At 41.2% G+C, this 19816-nt stretch overlaps 1 protein-coding gene across 1 annotated transcript in view; it reads left to right on the top strand.

Moving 5' to 3' along the window:
* The window catches only part of CSMD1 (CUB and Sushi multiple domains 1), a 1699370-nt gene that overhangs the window by 308294 nt on the left and 1371260 nt on the right, over positions 1–19816 (top strand). The window lies entirely within an intron of this gene.

Here is a 19816-nt window from a genome sequence, read left to right as displayed (position 1 = left end):
TGGGGTAAAAACATGAAAGGATATTGCACTGTTTGGAGTTTTGTTTTATAAAATCACAACCTATTCTGTTCCCTATTAGTTTTCTCTGTTGATGTATGATTTTTACCATGGAGAAAGAAAAGTATTTCCTGGATGGTTTTAAGTTATGTTTTTTCATTTATCAACATTAAAAAATAAATTGCATCCATACAACTATGTCCATTTTTTTTTTTAATTTGGCAAAAGAAAGTGGTATATCCCTTTCAAGGCAACTGGAATTTCTTAGCTCAACTGATGTACATATTTAAATATATACATATATGGCAAATAAGGCTTTTTCCTCTGGTTTTAAAATTCTGCAGTAATTAGAGATTAAATTTGTTGAATGTATAGTCTTGCAGAAAGTTTCACAGTAGGCAGAAGGAATTGTAGTGTTTAGATGAATAAAATGGTATAGATGCTAATGTTTAGCAGTTATATGTGCAAACCATGTTTTACTCATGACTTTGTGTATTGAGAAAAACCTCTAACTATAAAAACATACAATTCTATTTGTACATCTAGTTAATATATAAACAGAGTGACTATATAGTTCATATACTAAATGTATTAATATATTCAAAATATATTTTACTTGCAAATGTAAAGCATCTAGTTTCCTCCGGGTCACCTATAATGTTTGTTGTCTGTGTTTAGAAACATTTTCTGTTTCTGTTTCTGTCACATATTGCACAAGGCTGCCTCATTTATGGATTAGGAAAACTTCCTCTCTCTTCATCTAACATGAATGGTCCTACATTTGGATGCTGGGACATGATATCTACACATGCAATCCTTGCTAATTTGATGCAAGATTTCTCATTCCTGCTCTTCTAAATACTAATTATTTATAAGTTTTTATTCCCAATAAATGATGCTTTTAGGGAAAAGTGATATGTTGTAATATAGAAAGAATTATAATAGAGACAGCAAAAAGTTATGACAAAAAAAAAACAAGAGAGAATCTATTTTATTCAAAAATCAAGGCATATGGCTCCGTGTTAAAAGTCATTCTGTCTTTTTCCAGTTTTAAAAAGTGCCTCTTAAGTATGTACTCTTAAAAAAATACTTCTCTATCCATATTGTCATTTCCTATAATTCTATCCTATTCTGAAGGAAAACTGTCTTAAATATTAATTTGATTAACTACCTGACTTTAAATAATTTACTATCTTATATTCTTATGGTGATACTATGATCACTTTATATGTTAATAACTTTAAGGTTATAAAACAGCCTCCCTGCCATTTTTGGTGTGATAACAGAACTTGCAGTGCAAATATTAAGGTTAGACCATTAGATTCATTGTACTCTATTTTGAGGTCCCAGTGGATGGCATATAAATTGATCCCTGTGTCTCAGGAGCTTCATAAATATTGGTGAGTTACATGGATGACATCATGATTCCTTTACTCAGTTTTACTAGAGGATGCCACGAGGGCTGATTAGAAGGAGGCTGCTTGGGTTCGTATAAATTACCCAGTTGCCTATAGCTTTCATTTGAGACAGAGAACAAATACATCACATTTCTGCCTGTTCTTGTTCTGAAGGTAAGGAAGGTGCTCTCATCTCTGTACTAAATTGTACAAAATCCTATTTCCACACCCCGAATGCCTTTTGGTTTGGGCGTACTGTGCGTGGGAACTGTTCTGGACCCCAAAGTCACGGTTCTAGGTATTTTAACACAAGCAGGTGAAGCCTATCAGAATCAGAGCTCCTCTAAGGACTGCCAGAGCTGCTGAACTTCACTCACAACAGTTTAAAGGAAGAATGATGTGAAATAGGAATATTAGTGTCATAGCAAACACATGACAAGACCGCAGCATTTCAACACTAGTTGCCCGGCAGAGAAGTTATAAATAGTATCGAATTCTAATCAATGGGAGACTTGAATGCGATTTGTTTGCCATTATACCTTGGAATGTTGTTTGCTTCTTGAACACAATTAACTCACAACACTTACGGCAGCTCTGGAATTCACACCCAGGGTACGTCTGTGAGAGGACTGATGTGTGTGAGCTGCTGGTCCACTGAGCTGTCACAAAAGCTATTACTTAGATTGTCACGGTCTGCTGTGGTTTTACTGCTGTTCTAAAGCGCTTTTCCGTAGATCGAAATGTGCACCAACAAAAATGAAATAGCTGTTTTATGAAACAACATGAGCATTTTAAATATTATAAGGAAATAGAGAATTGTTTTTTCTATATAGCATAAGCTTCATTTATATTTAATCCCCAACTAACAAAACATAGAATTGGGAGGTTAGAATTATTGATGTTTACATTGTGACTTGATCTTCACTGAAGAACATAATATTTATCCTATTTGAACAAACACCTTTAAAGGAAAAAAAATGCACAATTAATGTTATCATCTTGGGTTTATTATATTTAAAAAAACACAAACACGTATGTGATTTGTGCCTCTATCAGTAAATTAAATTTTAACATGTAGATTTGAGAGGTAAATTAAGACTTCTCATAAGCACAAGAAAAAAAGATGTGACTCAAAATTAGAAATAGAAAACTGTTCTTGGAGTGACTTGGATTTAAATCCACTGGTTTCTATGAGCTGCCATGTTATTGCTGTTTGTAGAAGCTCTGGTGTTCATTGCCTCTGCTCCGTCTCTTGCTCCTCTGGTCTCCACAGAGCTCCAGCCACGTCGTCATCAATCCCTAAACGTTTGGATTTGCAACACCCCTTCCTTCACCACAGCCTGTTTTGGGCCTTACAGAAACCGCCCCAACGAAGGCCTCTGTTCTGTGGTAGGTTGTCGGCGGCCCACGCACATTGGCTGACCAGCAGAGTGGCGTTCCTGCCCTAGGCTGCCCCTCCCTAATTCTGAAACATTCGCCACAGCCCTAGCTCCCTTCTGTTTCGCCAGTGAGATGAACGTTTCTAGTGAACTTGATGCTGATATTCAAGGACTGCGACAATTCGACTGCAAACTACGTTTCTGGCCCTGCACCTCTTGCAGTCGTCCCCGCTGTGTCTCACTCCGTCTGGGCCGCTGGGATAACGCCATAGACTAGGTGTCTCAGAAACAGCAGATACTTGTTTCTTATGCTTCTGGAGGCTGGGAGGTGTGAATGAAGGTGCTGGCAAACTCCACGTCTAACGAGGCCCTCTTCCGGGCTCAGAGATGGCTGTCCTCTCGCTGTGTCTTCACGCAGCTAAGGGAGCTCTCTGCTGCCTCTTATAGTGTCATTAATCCCAAAGGCCCCACCTCCTGACACCGTCACATGGGGGGTTAGAATTTCATCATACGAAGGTGTGATACTTAAGTTCTTGAACTCATCCTCATGGCTGAATATCACTATGATCACCTTTGAAGTCCTCCCTTTGGGAAGCTGTGCACCGACGCCAGTGCCTAGTCCACCCTTCAAAGCAATTTTGGAACTCTTTTTCTGGAATGGCCATCTGAGCTGTCATCATATTACCATTAATGTCCTGAACGTCATCAAAATGTCTTCCTTTCAATATTTCCTTTATCTTTGGGTAAAGGAAGAAGTCATTGTGGGCCAGATCAGGTGAGTAGGGAGGGTGTTCCAATACAGTTATTTGTTTACTGGCTAAAAACTCCCTCACAGACAGTGCCGTGTGAGCTGGTGCATTGTCGTGATGCAAGCGCTATGAATTGTTGGTGAAAAGTTCAGGTCGTCTAACTTTTTCATGCAGCCATTTCAGCACTTCCAAATAGTAAACTTGGTTAACTGTTCATCCAGTTTGTACAAATTCATAATGAATAATCCCTGTGATATCAAAAAAAGGTTAGCAACATCGTTGCAACAAGTTGGCAAACTTAATTGTCAGACCTCCTGTGAGTTTGGGAGAGACAGAAACAGTGAGTCTATGGCACTGCAGGAGTTTTCTTATTCAGTTGAGTGGGTGCACAGGCTAATCCTTGACCTGACCTTACAAGGGAACGTGTTTATCATCTCTCCTTCCTCATCCTTCCCTCTTCTTCATAGACCTTGGAGTATGTGCTCCTTGAAATCACACCTTCTCTGAAGTGGCCTCTTGCTGGGCTTTGTGTACTTCGTGTTTTAGAATGTTAAGTAGAACATACACCCTATGAGGCCAAGAAGTGTGCCATGAGTGAGTGTGTCCTCTCTGGTGATGACAGACATGGTGACTTTAAAATAGTCAGAAATCTTTGGGAGTTGACTTAAAAAAAAAATACTGTCGATCAGAGCCACTCATCCCTGTCCTCTGTGAGTAAAACCCAACGGGACTTAATATAACTCTCTCCTCCACACAAGTGTGAGCCATTGGCCCACACAGCAGCTGCCGTCCACTCGGTGGTCTCTACCTTTAAAGTAATGTTCATCTGTTTCAAAATCAGAAAATGATTGACGTTGACATCTATTTCCAACTGTGATAACATTATAATATCAAACTTTGAAAAACCATCTCATTCTAACCTCAAAAAGTGAATAAAAGCGAACCTATGAAGGAAACTTGTGCCAGGCACGTATGGAAAATCAGTGCATATTATTCCATGATATTGCAGAATACAAAGCCTAGTAAAAGGGCTTTGGCAGTTCTCTTGACTCTCTTCCCTTCCTAACTTCCACAAGATTACCTCTATTTTCCTGCTATAATGATAATGAAGAGGTTAGACATGAATGTGATAGGACCAATAAAATCAGGAAATTGTGAGTAAGTATTGCTAAAATATCACCGTTTTTTCCAATTTTTTTCTAAACCATAATAATATTTGAATGCATTCTAGTTAACTAAGAAATGTATATAACATTAACTACATCTGGTGATTTTGGGAACTTGAGAACTTTTAAGGGCTAGAAAGGGAGGTCAGTTGTGTTCGGACTATATTAGAGATCAGGCGATGTCTAAATTCAGCCTTACTGCCCCCCCTTTGCCAGTGTGAGGTCCTGAGGGAGCCATTCACTGATCAGTAATCAGATAAAAATCAAGGCATCATTTTATTTTTAGCTGGTCTGTTGACTCATGCCTCGATTAAAGCTCCAGTAAGCGCAGGGTGAAGTGTGTATAAAGCTCCTGTGGGGACTGCAGTCGCATCCGGACAATGAACCCAGACCTTGACCTTATCCCATCAGGCCAGCCACAGGGTGGGCACCTGGAAGGAATGACGTACATGACCAGACCAGCACATGGTGAGGGAGGACCCCCGAGACATGGCCGTGCAGCCTCGGTGAGGAAGCCATAGGATAGGTCACTGCACAAGGGTCAGTCTCAGAGTGGCAAGCTCCTGGGTCCAGCCAGTGCTGAGGCAGCTGATTACACAGGTTCTCATACCCTAGTGGTGACGCGCACAGCCGAGCAGCTGAGGGGACAGTGGCAGTGTTTGATCCTCCCATATAAACCTAGCAAGTTCCCATTATCAGGTGGGTGTGGCAGCCAAGTTCACTATGCTACATACGTATTTTAAAATGATGAAATTAAAAAATAATTTTCTTTGTTGCATCATTCAAATGTCCTTTCTCAACATATTTTTTTAAATTATTTTTAGTAACTCATAGACAAGATCAGTAGTTATTGGGTAAGGTTGCATTATTTATTTATTTTAAGTTAATTCCCTACAGTTGGCTAGATAGAAGAGAGGGCCAATTAAAAGAGTGAAGGATGAGACTGGGTCCCAAACATTGATATATAGATAAACATAGATATAGATTTATATAGATTTATATATACACATATATAAAGAGATAGATAGAGAGATGACAGATTTCTCCCCCAGCTGATTTTAATATTCAGCTTTTATTGAGAGCAACTGTATATATTTTTTCATAAAACTCATATTTATGAACAAAAATGATTAAACTTAATAATTAGAAATCCTGAAGATAAATAAGGAGACATTTAAGTGAGGTAGGCAGGAATATGTTTGAAACACCACAAGCGAGTCTTCACGTGTATTTGAATTCTGACCACGACCTGTCCATAGTGTGGTGGCCGTCCCTGTGGTGGCCAAACCTTGATGGTTCACTTCAATACCTTGGCCATTTTAAAAGCAGTGAAACATATTACTATGGGCAGCGAAGTCTTTTGGATAATCATAAATGTATGTATCTGGTAATGATGAAAACCGTCCCAACTCCTTGGACATTTCTGTTGTATAAATACAGACAGAAGAAAAAGCATTCAGAGATTCAGAAAGAGAACAGATAGACAAGAGTGACAAATAATTGGTAACAGAACTCCATTTTCAGCAGACATTTTGTGTGTTGGTCATGGGCTCCTGAATGACACAATTTTATAAAATATAAAACCTTGTGTTCACTACTTATAATGAAATAAATATATTGGATCAATTTAACTATTAAGATGGAATAATAGAAATACTAAAAAGAAATTCTTTAATATACATAATTTAGAAATCATGAAGAAAATGACTAAAGAAAGCCCAATGACTAATTGAGAAAAATTATTTACAATAGTTATGAAAGACAAAGAGCTGATTTCCTTATTTGTAAGGTGTAATGAAATAAATCATTTAATTGACAAGCAGGTAAAAATGTGAACAAAGATTTCAAATATAAGAAATTCATAGCAATAAGTAGATTTAAAGCATAATAAAACAATAGTATATTACCAGGCTGAATGGCAAAACTAAAATTTTTGATAACTCAAGAGTTTTTGAGGGTGTTGGAAAATGCCTTCATATCTTTTTGGTAGAAATCTAAATTGCTGCAGTTATTTTTGGGTAGAAATTTTGCAGTTTTTCTCAAATCTAAAAGCTATGTATAAACTCCTTCAGCACGACTATGCTAAGAGTTTAGTCTACAAATATACCTTCAAATATGACAAAGTACATGTAAAGGAATGTTTATGGTACATTTTGATAACGTTTTAAAAATTAAAGAATGTTTATCGTTCCACAGATACTAGTTCAGTAAATTAGAAGATGTATGTAATACAATGTACCGGTAGAATAATGAATGAGATCTTTATTTGCTGATATGAAGAGATCTCTCACTATATTTTACATTAAAAATAAATGCAATTTCAGTGTCCAGTTTCTCTCAACATTTATCCCTCTTTAATAAATGATGTTTAATAACTCATCATAAAACACCATCAGTGGAATTCTGGACGATGGTGGGAACTCGGGAGTCCTTTCCTTATAGAATCGCAACACGTGGTAGTGATTTCAACAGGTGCTGACAGGCGGGACTAGCAGCACCTGACCCATCCTGAGGCCTCCCAGAGGGCTTCCTTCCAGCCAGTGTGATTTTAATCAAGATAAAGTGTCGCCTTAGGCCAGAGAAAGCATGGCCGTATTAGTGCTTGACAGGCCAAGGGGTAGAGGAGGATTTTTAAATATATTTTGTGTGCGTGTAAATATATGTGCTCTCTCTTTAGAATTCTTGTAGGGACAATTATATCTATGTCTATGTCTATCTCTGTGTCTGTTTCTATCTCTGTCTCAATTTTTGCCTCTCAATCTCTCTCTCATCTATCTATATCTATCTATCTACCTATCTATCTACCTATCATCTATCATCTATCTATCTATCATCATCATCGTCTATCAATAACCTATATCTATATTACATGAGTGTTTCACAACCAGTGGTGATTTTATCTCCCGGGTAACATTCGGCACTGTTCGGAAATGTTTGTAGTTTTCACAGTTGGGCGGTGGTGCTACTGGAATGTGGCAGATACAATACAGAGATGCTGATAAATGTCCCACAATGCACAGGGCAGCCTCATATGACCAAGACTTGTCTGCCTCAAAATGGCATTTATGCCTAGGGTGAAAGCCCCTGGTTTACAGGAATAAACCATGTCTATAAAACCATGTGTAAAAGCCACCTGTAGCTATAAGCATCTATATCTGTGCCTCTCCCTACATCTCACTACACTGCTTTCCTAGCCAAGGACCCAAGCTGAGAGGTAAAGCAGAGCTCGTGGAGGCTGAGTTATGCCCCTGCTGGGCAGAGCTAGCCAAGCAGACGGAGAAGTTCACTTGGACAGAAATGATGGTTTCACTTGAAGGACTGTGTCAGCAAGGAAATTGGATTTCTACAGTATTCAGAATAATCAGATTTCTCCAAGAATCATTTTTACATTTCCTCTCAAAAGGAAATAAAGTTACTACTATTATTATTATTATTATTTTAGTCCTTGGTTTCTGGGAAGAGGAGCTTAAAGTGTCAAAGAGTCAGTAAGGATCATAAAGTGACAAAAAGTTAGTAAGACATTAATTGACTTTTATTATTCTTCATGATAGTGAATCTGCAAAAACAGTTTGTTAAGATGGCTTACTGGGAAGCTATCCATACTAATAAGGAGCTATAAATAATCAGGTCTGTTAGGACTGTCAAGATTTTAAATGAACTTTATGTGGATGACCAGATTTGTAGTGGAATGATTTTTCAGTTTAAGATTTACCTTTTGTTCCCTACCCCCCTTTTAAGTATTTGGATAGCAAAACCTATGTTGATTTATCCTTTTATGCTGCACAGAAGCTAAGTAATTAAAACACACTAACAAGGGCATTTTAATTGAATAGTTGGACTTTAGTTGTTTACAAAATAAATCTAAAGGAATGAATGTATATACACAAATGTGCTCGCTGTACACTTTGAAATAACAAAATTAAAAGAATAAAGGAATAAGCTATAACTTAGCACCTAAAGCAATTATTTCTTTTATTAGAATAAAAATATAGTCATTCTCCTTTTACACAGAAATATGATTTACTTTGTATTGAATGCACTAAAAAGAATTGAAAAGGCAAATGTTTATCTTAGGAGGTGTCTTATGTCAAACTTTTAAAATGGTACTGTTATTTCGGAATAATTTTGATATTTAGGTGTTTTATTAGTTTGTTCATTTAACCAGCCAATAGTATTATAAAGAAAAACCATACGAGCGATTAAGAGTATCACAGTCCAAAGCCTTTACATTTAGAAAACTTTCAAATAAGCCTTCCAGGAGCAGAAATATTGCCCCCCCCCCGCTTTCCTAAAGCTCACTTTTTTTGGCTTACATCTCATCTCTTAGAACCCACAGCATTAACCACAGCAGAGTTCAGACGTCTGTCCCAGCTCCCAGGTTTGTAGATACAAGTGAATAAAGCCTTCGCATCTTCCCTTCCCTGCCCCCTTGCCCTGGAGGGTGAAATGGATGGAGGGGGGTGGGTACCTGGATAGGGAGGGCAGCCTGCCTGTGTGAACTTCCCCAGAAGGATCTGGCCCCCTGCCCTCCAAGCCTTACCCCTAAGGTCGCTGACCCAGATTGGATTTCCTTGGCTTCACGCCCTGAGCAAGCTCTTGCTGGCCTCCTTCTAACAATCCCTTGAAGATCAAGCAGTTTTCTCTCTGAACCTTATTCTCGCTCAACTTGCCAGGCTCCGAGCTTGTACTGATCCCACTCTAAACCCTCACTCAGAAGCTGTGGGGTTCTCACTGTTGTTGGACGACGGCTTACTTCCGTACACTTTATAACCAGCGTCTGGGCCTTCTGCCTTTAGAAATCTCTCATACAAAAACACAACCTGTGTGCCTGCTCCCTGCTGTAAGGAAACAGCTCCCAGGGACAGGGTGTGTGTTCAATGTGAGAAGGAGAATCAAAGGGTGATCAGGAAAGGACCCCATCGAACGCCCTTTACAACCTGTCACCTTCCAGCACAGAGGCCAGTCGAGTTGAATAGCACCTGAGCCTCCTGAAAGTTTCTAAAAATGTCTTCTTACGAGAGACAGCTTCTCATCTTCTAACCGGCTGTATCCATGGACCCTCCATGACATTTTCTCTGCTCATAACATCAATTCGTACAGGTCCACAATTGTTCCATCTAAAATGTACCAAGGACGTCCTGAATATATGACAGACATTCATCACTGTGTTTCCTTGCTTAGGTTTCATAGTTTTCACACCTTTTGTGCACATGCATAAGAAAATACTTTTCAGAGTAGATACTTCAAGAAGCACATGCTTGGTACATGCAATGCTTTTTATTAATCTAGCAGAATTATAATAGGCCAGTTCTGCCTTTGAAAAGTGACAGTGGGGTGGGAAGGAGGTGCCACATTGTTTACAATGGTGGGGTCCTTGAGAGTGTTTACTAGTCCACTCCTAATTTATGCTAATTGTAATTGGAGACTCCTTCAAAGAGTTGACTATTTACAAATGACTGTATGTTGCTCACTTAGGGACATTGGAACTTTACTGTCTACAGACACTCTTTACAATAGAGCATAAGAAGTGTGCTTCATGATTTAGGAGAAGATATTAAGCAGACCTTTTTAAGGAGATGGTGCTGGATGGACACATTATTCCCTACAGACTATGTGTTTGTGGCTCCTTCATTTCTGTGTCAATGTGTGTTCCAAATCACAGGCGCGTTTCCATTCCCATTCCAATGCCAAGCCAAAGGCACGGTTTTGTTTGTTTGTTTGTTTTTAGAAAATCTAGCAGCTCAATGCCAGACATGGCTTGGTTGAAAGGATGGAGGGGCATGAAGGAACCAGCTAAGTCCCAGGAGGCGCCTGGACGGAAGGCAGGGCGTCGGCAGCGGGCGGTGTTGCCTGCCGCACAGGACGGCCACCTGCTGCATCTAATTCCTCTCTCCCAGGTTTCCTTTGTTAAGTTCTCAACTGTGGCACCCCAGGCCCCTAATCTAAGAACACTTTCTCTTTCCAAATGGCCCTGTCAGCTTTCCCGTTCGCCCGTGAGCTCAATAGTGTAAAGGGGAAACTAATAAAGAATAAAGTCATGGTGAGAAACTCATTCACTCTGAGTGGTTCAGTCATAGCAATCGCGGTCATCTTCCATGATCACATTTCAGTTTTAAAAAGAGTTCCCAGGGCCGGAATCGCAGCCCCTTCGCCCACGGAGGCGCACGGACAGGAAAGGCCGAGGCAGGCGGGCCCTGCTGTCACGTCGAGATCCCCTTCGCCAGGCAACCAGACAAAGAGGGTCACACGTCACAAGCCCGCTGTCAGGCAGCGACCTTCAGCGACACAGGCCAGGTGTGAGGCAGCAGCACCCCTCTGGCCGATGGGGACTCGCGTGACTGGAGGTGCAGCGTGCAGCTGGGCTGCCCCCCACCGTGGCCACGCGAGAACGCGGGCCCTCCCCCCGGCCAGCAGCAGTTTCCAATTGTGGCGTCACTGTGTGAGATCCCGCCCCTTAAAGTAGGAACCAGCCGATCTGTGGAACAGTCCTGAGGGGGGGCGCGAGGATTAAGAAAAGAGACAGAAGAGCGAGTTACCGGGAGGACTCCAGTACATACTGCAGCCCCGAGTTTATTTTCCACCACCATTATATACATCCAGGGTGAGTACAAGAAAGAAGGGACAAATACGCATCACCTCATTTCAGAGTAATTCATTGATAATCCACTTAGAAACTTAAAGGTCAGTGGGGACCATTTCTTCCACGACCCCAGATAGCCATCTATCTCTATTGTGTCTCCCAAGGCACTGGCCATTCTCTCCACATACCTCGAGATTAAGCAAAACGCCCTCCAGGTGCAAGTAAAACAAGATATGCAATCAGGAAAGCCAGCCTCCCTGGCTCCCAACGTTAAAGCGCGGCCACCTGGAGCGCTCCCAGCCTCCCCCGGGCTCCCGCGTCCAGTGGGCAGAGCAGCGTGGCGGTGCTCGCAGGTCCACGCCAGCGGGTCCACGCCCGTTCTCTGAGGCGCACGGCTGCTCAGCGGGCCCAGCCCTTCCTCTCTGCCCCTCCGTGGGGACCCGCGCGTCCTCACCCGGCGGCCTGAAGGCCTCCAACAGTGCCGCTTGCCTCCCCGGAACCGCTCGCTCCACGCGCCTGGGCCAGACACCCGCCACCGGCCAGCGGCGACCCCACGTGTCCCAGCGACAGGACGCGTGCGGGCTCCGTCACAGGGCGCCGGCAGAGGAGGACAGAGCCCCGAGGCCGCTCCCCAGGGGCGAGGCTCCAGGAGCGACGGAGGCGGTCTTCTGGGACCGATTGGAGACACCCGGCCTCCGCAGGAGGAACAGCCGCCCCGAGGACGCAAGTGAGTGCCCCTCCGAGCGCGTCGGTGGCTTCTGTTCTGCGTCCCCCACCTGCCGGGTCAGGTGCGGTGGTGGCCGGCTGGTGCTTTCGGGGACCGGTGTCCACCACGAGCGCCTCTGGTGTTTTCTGCAGATTGGAGGCAAGGCCCTCCACCTGCAAACAGGTATGGCCGCTTTATTGGGGTGGTCTAGAAGGGAGCCCGCAGTGTCTCTGGGGTCCGCAGGGAGCCCGCTGTGTCCTTGTCCCCAGGCCACGCTGGGAAGGCCTAGCCCTCAGATGGGAAAGCCACACGGGTGTGGCTGGTCTGAGAATGTGCACTCTGTTCCAGCTGGGGCGCCAGGCCACCACTTGGGTGTCTGATGAGTGCCCACAAATGGCAGAGCATCCTCTCGGATATCAGGGGCCGGGGTCCTGTACCTCCCTGTCTGCCCTACATCTGCGTGGGCCCCAGCTTATCGCAGAGCCATCAGGGGACAAGGCTGGTGAGGGTGACACGGTCTGGTTTGCGTGGACCTAGGGACGAGGGGCGTTCGAGAGCCCGAACTCAGGTCTGGAGGGAAAGACAGGACAGGACGGACCGGCGGTGAAGGCCGTGGAAGGGAGGCTCCCACACAGGTCCTCTGCCCACCTAACCCACATTAGCTTCTGAATAAAACGCGGAATCCAGAGCTGGCCAAAGGCAAGGCGTGTGGGGAGCTGAAGCTGGCAACCTGTGCTCCGCAAGGTTAATTGAAGGTCACAGCCTTGTCAGTCCCATCTGTTGGCGATTCCAGAGTGAGGAGCCCAGGCAACCTCTAAACAGCTGTCCTCCCAGGGGCCAGAAACGTCCCAGGGGGCAGTGGCTTCAATTTGCACAGGGCGCGATTTGCTAAGATCTCAGAGGTGCCTTCCAGGAGCTAGTTCGGCTTTTCCTGTTCTCATGTAGCCATGGTTTGATGCGTCAGTAGTGTAGATACATGTCAGCCTCTCTCTAAGAATAATGTTTGTATAATTATTCGGTAGTGGATTGGCCCAGGTTTTGTGAAAACCTCTTTGGCCTTCCGGAATTAGAACTGTAGGGTGTAAACAACCCAACTTACTACTTTTAATTTTGGTCATTCTGATGGGTATCTGGGGGAGTGTTATTGTGTTTTTATTTTCATTTTCCTAGTGACTAATGGTGTAAGTATCTTTCTATGAGCTCATTGGTCACTCAGGTAGCTCCCGTTGAGAAGTGTCTGTTAAAATCTCCTTCCACTGACGTGTGTTATAGCATTTTCCCACATTCATTCTCTTAGTGGTGTATTTTGAGTGACAAACTTTTTAAAGCCTGATAAAGTCCAATTTATAATTTTTTCTTTTTTGTTTTATGATTTCCTGCAAAATATTAGAAATGTTTCCATACTCTGATATCACATATTTTCCTCGGTTTTGTCTAAAAGTTGAATACTTTAGCTTGCCAGTATAGGTCTGTGTTCCATTTTGAGTTAATTTTCATGTGTTGTGAGTTAAGGTTATAAATTCATCTTTTTGCATGGGGATATCCAATTGTCCCAGAACCTTTTTATTCTGAAAATACTGTGATTATTATAAAGTTAATTTTTTTGAGTATGGTACTAGGCAAGGGTTGATGTTCATTAAAAAAAAAAAAAATTCGATATTCAGCTGACCGAACATCATTTGTTGAAAAGACTTTACTTTCCTCATTGAATTGAGTTGGCACTTTTGTCAAAAATCAGATTCTGATATGAAGGAGGAAGTATTTCTGTACTCTATTTTGGTCATTGATCTATTTGTCTTTTTACTCTACTGATGATTATTATAGTTATACAGTAAGCCTTGAAATCACTTAGAGTAGGTACTCTGACTTTGTTCTTTTGTGTGTGTATATAGGTTTTTTTGGCATTGCATAAAATCAATTAGAATCAGCTTGTCAAATTTTATGAAAATCCCCTTGAGATTTTGGTTAGGATTGTTTTGAATCTATAAATTGAAAAAAAAATGCATTTTAGCAATACAGTTTTCCAATACATGACTATAAAATCTCTCTTCATTGGTCTTCTTTCATTTCTCCCAGGAAAAGTTAAATTAGATTTATTTCTAACTACTTTTATTGTTTTGCTACTATTACAAATCACATTGTTTTTCAAATTTTATTTTTAATTGTTTACTGATAATGGGTAAAAATACAACTGATCTTTTCATGTTAACCTCGTATCCTGGGACCTTCTTAAGTTCAATTATTAGTTGTAGTAGCTGTTTTGATGATCCCGTGGGAATGTTTTAAAAATGTGAACAATCGCATCTGCTAACAGGGGCAGTGTGCTTCCGCTCTGGCTTTTTGTTTCTTTGGGGGGCCATTTTGGAATGACTGGAACCTTCAGTCCAGTGTGGTGTAGCAGTGGGGAAGTGGGCATCCTGGCGTTTGTTCTGAACCTGGCGGTGGGTGGGGGACATCACTGCGACATTGTTTATGCTGTTGACCCAGGCACGGCCTCTGTCGTCTGCACATCTGCCCTTCTCCCCCTTGGTGAAGCTGGTGCCGTGCTAGCTCACGCCTTGCCCCAGGGGCACTGTGGGAGGGAGCTTTTCCTGCAGGCTCCATTGGTTCTTACCTGCCTGCCATGTTCCCTGTGGTTGTCAGCACCCTGCAGGCGTCCAGTGGCATCATTCTCCAGGGTTTTGCTGGCACCCCCTTGGGGGGCTTGCCAGAAAGCTTCACCAGCACTCCAGCAGGCACTGCCCTGCTTGCCAGCTCTGAACTGGGGACCCCAACACTCCTTCCCCAGCAAGCCCAGGAGGTGAGCCCGGTGGGAGGGTCCTCGTTACCTCCGTTCCTCCCCTGGGTATCCAGTCTCAGCCTTGAAGACAACAGCTGCTCTCTACTTCTGCTATTCCTGCGATTTTACGTTTCTCTGTATTTTATCACTTCTTTGTAGTTAATTCTCTGCTAATTAGTTATTCTTTTTTATCTCCAAAAGATTCAGTAAGGTAAGATGTGAACCTCTTATAGTTCAGATGATAGCTATTAAAGACTCAAACTTATTCAGGCTAATAAGAAATAGAAGTGTGCAAATATTAAAACAAATTCGTCTTCTTCTGCCTACTAACATAAAATAATGCTCATCCAAAAAATCCCTTCAAGAAACACTGCTTGGAAATTAATTTGTGTTCATATAAACTTTTCCCTGTTCAAATTCCTGGTGTGGTTTCTGCCTCCTGACTGGAATGTTCTTTATAAGTTTGAGGAAGTTCTCTATCGCTACTTTGCTGAGGGTTTTTATTATGAATAAGTGTTTCATTTTCTCAAATGCTTTTTCTGCTTCAATTGAAATGGTGGTACTTTTTATTTTTTCTATTAATATGGTCAATTACATTGATTATTTTTTAAAATGGTAATCCAAACTTGCATTCTAGGATGAAGTTGCCTTGGTCATTACATATTTTTATATTGTTGAATTCTTGTTATATTTTATTAAGAATTTTTGTGTATGATACACATGAGTGATTTGGGTGTATAATTTTTTTTTTTGGTAACCTTTTCTGGGTTTTGCTGTAGGGTTAGGGGATGCTCAAAAAAAACCAAGTAGAGCAGCATTCCATTTTCCTGTGTTTCTGAAAAAAAAATTGTGTGATTTTGGTGTTATTTCTGACAAATTTCAACAGAGAAACACCTGTCTGGACTTCTGTGACTCCATTTTTTAAAAAATTCAATATATTTTCTCGATTTAGTGCCATTCAGATTTTCTATTTCTGGTATCAATTTTGGTAAATTACATATTTATCCTGTTAATCTCCTTTATCAAATGTTAGTAAAATAGTTATTAATAGTATTATTTAAATCCTCTTAAGGTCTGTAGAATCTGTGATGATAAATCAATTTTCATTTTTTATATTGGTGATGCGTATTCTGAGCCCGTTTTTCTTTTCTTTTCTTTCCAGCTAAGGTTTGCCAATTTTCTTGATTTTTTTCAAAGACCAACTTTGTCTTTACTATACTCCCAACCATTTTTTTCTCATTTCTTATTTCTCTCCTTCTATTTATGTTGGTTTATTCTGCTTCCCCCCAACCCCCACCTCCCCGCAGGTAGGATGTAAGGTGACTCATTTAACTCGTTCTTTATATGATGGAGCTATAAGGTTTCCTCCAAACACCATTTTATGTGTGTGCCGCACATTTTGCAGTAATTTAGTTTAAAATATTTTCCGTTTTCTCTTATGATTTCATATTTGACAAATGAATTATTAAGAAGACTGTTGTTTGGGTTCAGATATTTGGGGTTCCCAGCAATTTGATTGATGTTGGTCTCTCGTTTGACACTGTTTTAGTCAGAGAATACACTCTGTGTGACTATCCTCCTTTTATACTCATTGAAATGTGCTTTGTGTGTCTTTCTTCAGCTCAGGGTAGCTTCCCCTACTCAAGCCATCATCAAATAGAAGAAAGCATCGCCCACGGCATTTACTAGATTTCAGACTTTGGGCAAGTCACTGAACTTTCTCAAAGTCTATAAGTAAATATGAACATGATATATGTATGTATATATGTATATGTATATATGTATGTGTCTGTATGTATGTGTATCTATATATAACCTATATTTCTTGAAACAGAATAGATGTTTATATAGAGTATTTGTCCTGAATATATTTAATTTTATTCAGTAGTTGATTTTTTTAAACATTTCTGAATAGTGTCTAATAAACTTGCTACTTTCTGAATACCAATTGAGACAGGTCTCCATTGTCCTACTATTACAAAAGGAAAAACTTATATTCCCATAGCTAATAATATAATTCAGTGAATAGCACCACTTGTTATTCTGTCAATAAAGACTTAATTAGCTCATAGTGGTTATAATTCAATACAATGGGTATGTGGCATATGTGTTTATGAACATATTTATAATCATGCCTCTTTTAGCTGTCTATGCAAATTTCCCAGTGTATAAATCTGTTACTGATATTTAACATTTTTATCCTGTTTGGTACACTACTAGTATTTATGCTATTATTGTCTCAAAAATAATGAAGCCAATAACTTTTATTATGAAGTTATTTAATCCCTACCAAAATGTATATTGCATCTAATATGTCACATTAAGTTATGTGCACACCAAGATTATTAGATCATGCCTGGCATTCCAGGAGCTGCCTCTTGGGAAGAGGGAGAAGACATGCTATTCAAGCAACAGAACAGCCATCGCAAGTTTCTTTGTAACTAACATGTTCTCATTACTTAATCAATATGTAGTCCCATGTGGCAAGAACGCAGAGTGGTATACGGACAGCGTGGGAAACATGACTGGATGTATTTGGACGAATCCCAGCTACTTTGAATGACAATGCAAGATGCCATGGGACTTAGTGTGGGCTTGGGACAGGAGTTATAGTAATGCTTCGTAATTGTCTAGTCTGGGAGAATTTTCTCCATCTGTCTGCCCCACACCCACTACCATCACCCTTGCCACCCTCTGGGGGAGGCCTAAATGAATCGTTTCATGGGAGGAAAACAAATACCCAGAATTGAGAGTCAGACTTGATGCTAAATAGTTGCCAATTGCTGAGTGATTAACTGAAATTTGGAACATACTAGGTAGCATTAATTTTATTATTTAAAAATATTCAACAGCATTAAAAAATATCAATAGTCAAACATATCTCAGTAAAAATACTCACATCAATAATCTTGGGAAAACTGATAATGTAGACATTCTGCCCGTCCTCCCCCCAAAAAGTGAGGGAAATTTTTAATTTCCTTCATGTGAATTAAATTCAGAACAGAAGACTAGTGAAATTAAACAAGGTAATTTATCATTTCATATTTGTTTGACATCCCTATGGGGGAGAAATGCCTGAGCAGAGAGGTAAATAGTTAAATCCTTTTGGAAACAGAATTGCATTATTTTAATCTCCTTCCAATATCACTGCACCTAGTGCCATGTCTGCTAGAAATAAAATATGGATTTGTTCTTGCGTTTCCTTTTGTGAGGACTTGACTCTGTCTCACACTATCTCACTGCACATGCTCTTGTATTTCAAATGCCATCGACGAATTGCAAGTTAATGTGGAAAACTTAGTAGTGTTTTCCCGGAGAGGGAAGTCGGAAGTACATTTTGGGCTTTTCCGTGATACTAGAGAGCTTGTGACAACACTTCTCCTCAGTTACGAATGCAAAAAAATGGCCCCAAACTGCATTTTGGATCTACTAGTTCAGCTGAAGTCATGCCTGACTGAGAGCCAGCAAATAATTGAACTGCTTCCTGAGGCAGTGCTTCTGGCTAGGAAGCTCAGAAAAGCATCAAAAATCTGCTTCTGTTGGAAATAGGAGTTAAGAAAAGTCGGGAAATAAATACACACACACTGTGGAAGAAAAACCTAGTCTCTGAGATTTTTTTGGACTCCTAACCAGAATACAAATTCAGCTTTAGCTTAGTAATAGCTCTATACCTGAGCCTTGCCCACTGTTCTCTCCTGTTTAAGTTCTCTGAATATGCCTGAGTTTTAGAATGTTCCATTGCAGGCCAGCTGACAAAGCCTGTTGGTGGAGCGGAGCTGAGGTCACTTCATTTCTTGCTTCTCAAGGAGGTCCCGAGCTTCCTGATTTTTAATGGTGTCTCGGGAGCATGTTTACAAGTGCTGGGCTTCAATCTTTGAGGTGGGTCTTTCCAGATGGTAACTGGTTGGTCTCACAGAGTAGAGCCTATGAGTAGTCTTCAGGTTTTTGTGTTTTGTTTTTATTTTAGGGGACAGGAACTTTTCATGTGGCCCTTGACAACTTGGCAGTTGGTGCAAAATTAAATCCACCGGAATTTGGTGGTGATCTTGCCATCATTGTGCACATTCTGAATGATTTAGTATAGGCTCCAACAGATGTCCAGAGACAAGCTGATCAAGAGAAGCCTTACCAAAGTGAGAAGCCACCAAATTACAAATATTTCTCAAGATCAGTGTTGCATGTTTTATTCAGTTGACACCTACTGACCGAATGTGACCAGTTCCCCAGCCATTGGCCTAGGTACTGGGGAAGCCACGTTGAGCCAGCAGAGACAAACGTTCTTGACCTGGAATGAGTAGCCTGAAGAAGGAGACACCGACAGTGTTCAAAATGTGCAAGCAAAGAACCTGATGTCCAATATGAGGTGTGCCAAGCAGGAAAGTCAATAGGATAACGGGGGAGAGAATAGCTGGGTGACCAAGCACTGATGCTCTGAGGGGTAGCCCTTTGAGCAGAATCCTAAATAATGTGAAATTAGCCACATGCGATCTGGGGAAGAACTTTCCCAGGGCAGGGTCACCAAACACAGTGGCCTGAGACAGCACTGAGCTCACTTTGCAAGCAGGCCCTTATTTCTCAAACATTACTCAGGTGCTCATACTTAAAATGGGCCAGAGACAGACAGGGCGGGGCTCGTGGTGGTCCTGGGAGAGCAGAATCCAGGTAGAAACCCAGTGCTGTCAACCAGTTGACATATGATTCACCTGGATATTTACACTCTGTGTTCATGGAGAGGTATTTGCTTTACCAAAAGGTCAGTCTCACTACCTTATATGTTTAGAAATACAGAGTTTTAACAGGGTAGTCCCATTCTTGGTGTTACGCAATAAGATTGGAACCAGCCCTGGTTTCTGGTCATTTGAATAGTTTCTGGTTAGATCTCTATCGATTTCTATACTTGATCAAAGAAAAGAAGCTAAAGGAAGTAACAGCTTTTACAAGGTTTTATTTCTTTTCTGTATCCATCTGTTTGTATGGAAGTGTGAACAGTAGGTTGAATAAACCAAAATGGCAAAAGAGCAGATCAGCAATAAAAAAATGCACCTTGTCTTAGTTTTTGTAAG

Source organism: Hipposideros armiger, unplaced genomic scaffold (genome assembly GCF_001890085.2).
Source record: "Hipposideros armiger isolate ML-2016 unplaced genomic scaffold, ASM189008v1 scaffold_185, whole genome shotgun sequence".
In the NCBI taxonomy this organism is placed as follows: domain Eukaryota; kingdom Metazoa; phylum Chordata; class Mammalia; order Chiroptera; family Hipposideridae; genus Hipposideros; species Hipposideros armiger.
The sequence above is the reverse complement of the archived record's forward strand: the minus strand, read 5'-3'. Positions and strand labels throughout refer to the sequence as shown.